Consider the following 7,032-nt stretch of genomic DNA (forward strand, 5'->3'; position numbering starts at 1 on the left):
TGCTCATCTGCAGGACTAAGTCAGTACTGTACTGTGACCAAGGAACTGGAGAGGGTGCAGATCTGCCTGATTCACATCCTCAAACAAGAAGTTTTGCCCAGTTTTTCACGCCTAGGCAAGGTGCTGAGTCACCACCCCACCCACTGTGGAGAGTGCCTTCCAGCCCTGTCTGAGCAGAAAGGCTGGTGACAACTCTTAGAAACAGTGCGGCCCAGTGGCACTTGAGTGGAGAGAAGGGCGGATGGAACTAATAGTTTGCGAAGCAAAGATAGTGGTCCTGTTCAGCCAAGGAACTTGGGGTGTAGGTCAGCTTAAGACATGAAGCAGAGCTCTACTGGTTCTAGGACTGCTTCTACTGCTTCACCCAGGCGGGAAATCTAATTTGCTGAACACACCCTTAAACCTGTCCAACCAGGGAAGCAAACCAGAGCACGTGGGAAGGTATATAGCCCATTCAATAGCCCTGCATACAGTGGCACTTAAACAGAGAGCACAGCCCATGGCTTCCCTGGTCAACAGAGCAAAATGAGTGGGCTCACCTGACCAGGGAATTCCATGCCCACTCAGGGCTGGTCTGGGCCCCCAAACAATGAGCTGCACAGGCCCTGGGTCTTGGTCTGCTCTCCTGTCAGGGCAGAGAAGCTAATCCTACTAATGAATATAGTACTCAGTCCTCACCATCCTGGTAAGCCTGATCCAGGAATTTAGACAATCACAGAACCTATCCTGTAGCCTTACTTGGGTAGGGAACAATTGATTTCAAGCAATACTGTAAAGGTATAGTAATCAGAACAGTATGGACTGGCCTAAAAAAACAGTCAAATAGACCATAAAAACAGAATTGAGAACCCAGAAATAAATCCAACCATATATAGTTGACTAATATTTGACAAGGGAGAATACTCAATGGAGAAAAGATAATCTGTTCAATAAAAGGTGCTGATATAACTGGATATTCACATGTAAGAGAATGAAACTGGACCCATATATTACATCATTCACAAAAATTAACTCAGACTCAAATGTAAGACCTGAAACCATGAATCTTCTCGTAGAAAACATAAGAATAAAGCAGTTTGACATGGGTCTTGGTAATGATTTTTTGCATATGATACCTAAAGCACAAGCAAAAAAATAAAAAAACTAGTGGGACTACATCAAACTATAAAGCTTCTGCATAGCAAAATAAACCATCAATCAAGTGAAAAGACATCTTACAGAATGGGAAAAAATATTTGCAAACCATATATCTGATAAGAGATTAATATAAAAAACATATAAAGAACTCACACAATTCAATAGCAAAAATTACATAACCTAATTAAGAAATGGGCAAAGAACCTAAATAGATATTTCTCCAAACAAGATATATGAAGGACAAACAAGTACATTAAAACATGCTCAATATCACTAGTCATTAGGGAAATACAAATTAAAACCACAATGAGATATTCTCTCAAGCCTGTTTAAAATGGTCATCATCAAAAAGATAAGAGAGATCAAATGTGGGCTTGGATGAGGAGAGAACGGAACTTTTGTGCGGTTTTGGTGGGATTGTAAATTGGTGCAACCCCAATGGAAAACAGTATGGAGGATCCTCAAAATAATTAAAAATAGAACTACCATATGATCCAGCAATTCTGCTTCTAAGAATGTATTCAAAGGTATCGAAAACACTAACTTGAAAAGATATCTGTATCCTACCCCCCATGTTCATAGCAGCATTATTTACAATCGCCAAGACATGAAAACAACTGAAGAATCCATGGATGGATGAATGGATTAAAAAGTTGTGATATATATGTGTACACACACACACACATAATGGAAAATTATTCAGCCATAGAAGATGAGGAAATTCTACAATTTGCGACAACATGGATGGACCTTCAAGGCATTATGCTAAGTGAAATAAATCAGATGGAGAAATTTGTATGATTTCACTTATGTGTGGAATCTAAGAAAACAAAGCAAGCAAACAAAAACATCAAACTCATAGAAAAAAAGTAAAAGAGATCAAACTGTGGTTACCAGAGGGGGCGAGTGGGCCAAGGGATAATTAGAGCAAGGTGGTCAAAGGGTACAAAGATAAATAGATAAATATTTATAAGATAAATAGATATTTATAAGACAGATAAATATTTATAGTGCTATTTATATGATAAATAGCACTAGGGATGTAAAATACAACATGATGACTATAGATAACACTGCTGTATAATATGTAGGAAATTTGATAAGAGAGTAAATCCTAAGAGCTCTCATCACAAGGAGAACAGTTTTTTTTCTTCTTTTTATTGTGTAGGTATGAGAAGATGGAAGTTAGCTAAACGTATTGTAATCATTTCACAATATATGTAAGTCAAACCGTCGTGCTGTACACCTTAAACTTATACAGTGATGTATGTTAATTATTTCTCAGTAAAAATGATGCTTTTATATATATAAAAGATGCTCAATTGGCTCCCCACTTATATTGCAAGCATCTGTATTTTTAAAAACGTAAGTGATTCTTATGTGCAACCCAGTGCTTCTCTTGAATGTGTTCATGAATCACCTGGGGACCTTACTAAAAGGCAGGCTCTGATTCAGGAGGTCTGACTTAGAGCCTGATTAGGGCCTAAGAGTCTACAGTTTTAACAAGTTTCCAGGTGTTGCTAATGCTGCTAATACTTTGGTTAGCAAGGCTCTGGACAATGACTTCATCTATATTTTTAGAATCGTAAATAAACAACTTCTAACACACAGTCTATACTCAATATATACTAATTTAAGGAAGGAGTGAAAGAAAAAAAATCAAATGTTGACAATTTGGGGAGCTTAATGGTTTAATTCATTAAAAAACACAAAGCCTTAGAAAATGAATATAGACATAGGTCATTGTTTAAAATGTGTTCAGTGTTATGACTTTTTTAAAGATGCTATGTCATGATTCTGATATATTTAGCTAGAGTCAGCACTTATGCATTGAGACCGACTGCATATGAGAGACTGTGCTAAGTAATACAGGGATGACAAATGAATTAAACAGTCGGGTCTGTAAAAAAGTTATTTTGTACTACAGTACCTGAAAACTAACATTGTTAGGAAATGATACCTAAAGATAATTTGGTTGTCACATCTAGTGTGAGGGTTGATCTAGCTATTGTAGATGCCCAGTCACATCCACTTACTCAGTGTCTCAGTTCTACCTCTAAGCTGGGTGCTTGTTGAGGAAGAAAAGGAAAGGTTCTTATGTAGGATAGGACCATTTAATGGCATAAAATAAGTCATATATTATTTTTTAAAATAATGGTAACGATGATGGTAATAGTGAATGTAATAAGGATAATAAAAGCTAACATTTAATGAGCACATAGAATACTAAGTACTTAATAAAATTATTTTCTTTAGTCCTCACAACATTCCTATGAAGTAGATACTATAATTTTCCCATTTCATATATGAGAAACCAAGACTCAGAATGATAACTTGTTCAATGTCATATGGTTTATCAGGTGATAGAGTCAGGATATGAACCTATGCAGTCTGGATTCTCTGGAGTTCATTCTCTTAACTCTGAACATATACTGCTGTAAGAGAGTCATAAAAAAGTATGCTGGAGATTCCAAGGAAAAAGGAGCCATACTTGAGTAAATGGATTAAGCTTTGAAAGATGGCGAGATTTCAATTGGTGGAATAAGGTGGGATGACAGTCTAGGGAAATGAAATAGCCTGAACAAATGCTCTGAGACTAAAAAGACCATGACTTTGAAGTTTTAATCTTGGGTAAGCAAGAAAATGATGGTACAGCAATAACACTAATATGAAATCAAGAGGAAAATGAAGTTTCTTCAATTTATCTATCAGTAGATCACACCAATCCTTAGAAAATTGGAAGCAATGTTCTTGAATTCCAGAAAAGAAAGTCCAGGCTGAAAATACTGATTTGAGAATTAGCCACACATTTAACAAGAAACTTCTTGAATGTACACTTTGTCTTCAGAGTGGAAATAATTAGACAAGAGATGACAAAATTGCAAATGCATTCATGTGTCTCATAAGACAAAATACTTACCTTTGAGGTAATTTTGACCATTTAATATTTAAAATTTTACCCCCAATAAAATAGAATTACATTGAGGAGGATATATATAATTATTAAAATTTAGCAAAAATTATTTCTTTGGTGTACTTAATCAAACCTAATTGGAATCATTTGTTACTAGAAGGACATGTAATAATTAGATAAGATGAATGACTGTTTTGTTTTTATCCCTTAAGTCCATGATGTATTAATAAACTTAACTAGAATGATGATCAAGAAAGATGATGTGTCTTGTTACACATCGTCAATATGAACCTTGAGCCAGAATGGCAGGGTGGTTAAGAGCCCTGGTCTAGGTTCAAATCCTGGTTTGTGAGGTTATCAATGTCCTCATCTAGGAAGTGGAGGTAATAATAATAGTAGTACTTACTTTTTAGAAATTTGGGGGAGAATAGTTGAAAAAATATATGTAAATTTCTTGGAATAATATACCATAAAATAATTGTAGGATAATGGTGAATATTTGTTATCTATCAAGAAAAATGTTAGCTATTATTATTACTGTCAGTAACTTACAGCAGTATTATTTTATTTATTTTATTTTATTTTTATTAGTTATCTGTTTTATACATATTAGTGTATATATGTGAATCCCAGTCTCCTAGTTCATCCCCCCCACCCCCGCTTTCCCCCCTTGGTGTCCATACGTTTGTTCTCTACATCTGTGTCTCAAACCGGTTCATCTTCTGTCCTGCAAACTGGTTCATCTGTACCATTTTTCTAGGTTCCACATACATGCGTTAATATATGATATTTGTTTTTCTCTCTCTGACTTACTTCACTCTGTATGACAGTCTCTAGATCCATCCATGTCTCAACAAATGACTCAATTTCGTTCCTTTTTATGGCTGAGTAATATTCCATTGTATTTAATGTACCACACCTGTTTTATCCATTCGTCTGTCGATGGGCATTTAGGTTGCTTCCATGACCTGGCTATTGTAAATAGTGCTGCAATGAACATTGGGGTGCATGTGTTCTTTTGAATTATGTTTTTCTCAAGGTATGTACCCAGTAGTGGTATTGCTGGTTCATATGGTAATTCTATTTTTAGTTTTTTAAGGAACCTCCATACTGTTCTCCATAGTGGCTGTATCAATTTACATTCCCACCAACAGTGCAAGAAGTTTCCCTTTTCTTCACACCCTTTCCAGCATTTGTTGTTTGTGGATTTTCTGATGATGCCCATTCTAACCAGTGTGAGGTGATACCTCATTGTAGTTTGATTTACATTTCTTTAATAATTAGTGATGTTGAGCAGCTTTTCATGTGCCTCTTGGCCATCCGTATGTCTTCTTTGGAGAAACGTCTATTTAGGTTCCTGCCCATTTTTTAATTGGGTTGTTTGTTTTTTTTAATATTGAGCTGCATGAGCTGTTTATATATCTTGGAGATTAATCCTTTGTCCATTGATTCGTTTGCAAATAATTTCTCCCATTTTGAGGGTTGTTTTTTCATGTTGTTTATAGTTTCCTTTGCTGTACAAAAGCTTTTTTTTTTTTTTTTGTGGTATGCAGGTCTCTCACTGTTGTGGCCTCTCCCATTGCGGAGCACAGGCTCCAGACGCGCAGGCTCAGCGGCCATGGCTCACGGGCCTAGCTGCTCCGCGGCATGTGGGATCTTCCTGGACCGGGGCACGAACCCGTGTCCCCTGAATCGGCAGGCAGACTCTCAACCACTGCGCCACCAGGGAAGCCCTGTACAAAAGATTTTAAGTTACATTAAGTCTTATTTGTTTTAAATTTCCATTACTGTAGGATGTGGATCAAAAAAATACCTTGCTGTGATTTATGACAAAGGGTGTTCTTCCTATGTTTTCCTCTAAGAGTTTTATAGTGTCTGGTCCTACATTCAGGCCTTTAAACCATTTTGAATTTATTTTTGTGTGTGGTGTTAGGGAGGGTTCTAATTTCATTCTTTTACATGTAACTGTCCAGTTTTCCCAGCACCACTTATTGAAGAGACTGTCTTTTCTCCATTGTATATCCTTGCCTCCTTTGTCATAGTTTAGTTGACCATAGATGCGTGGGTTCATCTCTGGGCTTTCTGTCCTGTTCCATTGATCTATATTTCTGTTTTTGTGCCAGTACCATATTGTCTTGATTACTGGAGCTTTGTAGTGTAGTCTGAAGTCAGGGAGAATGATTCCTCCACCTCCATTTTTTTCCCTCAAGATTGCTATTGCCATTCGGGGTATTTTGTGTATCCATACAAATTTTTAGATTTTTTTGTTTTAGTTCCGTAAAAAATGCCATTGGTAATTTGATAGGGATTGCATTGCATCTGTAGATTGCTTTGGGTAGTGTAGTCATTTTCATAATGTTGATTCTTCCAATCCAAGAACATGATATATCTTTCATCTGTTGGTATCATCTTTAATTTCTTTCATCAGTGTCTTATAGTTTTCTGCATACAGGTCTTTTGTCTCCCTAGGTAGGTTTATTCCTAGGTATTTTATTCTTTTTGTTGTAGTGGTAAAAGGGAGTGTTTCCTTAATTTCTCTTTCAGATTTTTCATCATTAGTGCATAGGAATGCAAGAGATTTCTGTGCATTAATTTTGTATCCTGCAACTTTATCAAATTCATTGATTAGCTCTGGTAGTTTTCTGGTGGCATTTTTAGGATTCTCTATGTATAGTATCATGTCATCTGCAAACAGAGACAGGTTTACTTCTTCTTTTTCAATTTGTATTCATTTTATTTCTTTTTCTTCTCTGATTGCGTGGCTAGGACTTCCAAAACTATGTTGAATAATAGTGGTGAGAGTGGACATCCTTGTCTTGTTCCTGATCTTAGAGGAAATGTTTTCAGTTTTTCACCATTGAGAATGATGTTTGCTGTGGGTTTGTCATATATGGCCTTTATTATGTTGAGGTAGTTTCCCTCTCTGCCCACTACCTGGAAAGTTTTTATCATAAATGGGTGTTGAATTTTGTCAAAAGCTT

The sequence above is a fragment of the Lagenorhynchus albirostris genome, chromosome 12 (genome assembly GCF_949774975.1).
Source record: "Lagenorhynchus albirostris chromosome 12, mLagAlb1.1, whole genome shotgun sequence".
Classification (NCBI taxonomy): Eukaryota; Metazoa; Chordata; class Mammalia; order Artiodactyla; family Delphinidae; genus Lagenorhynchus; species Lagenorhynchus albirostris.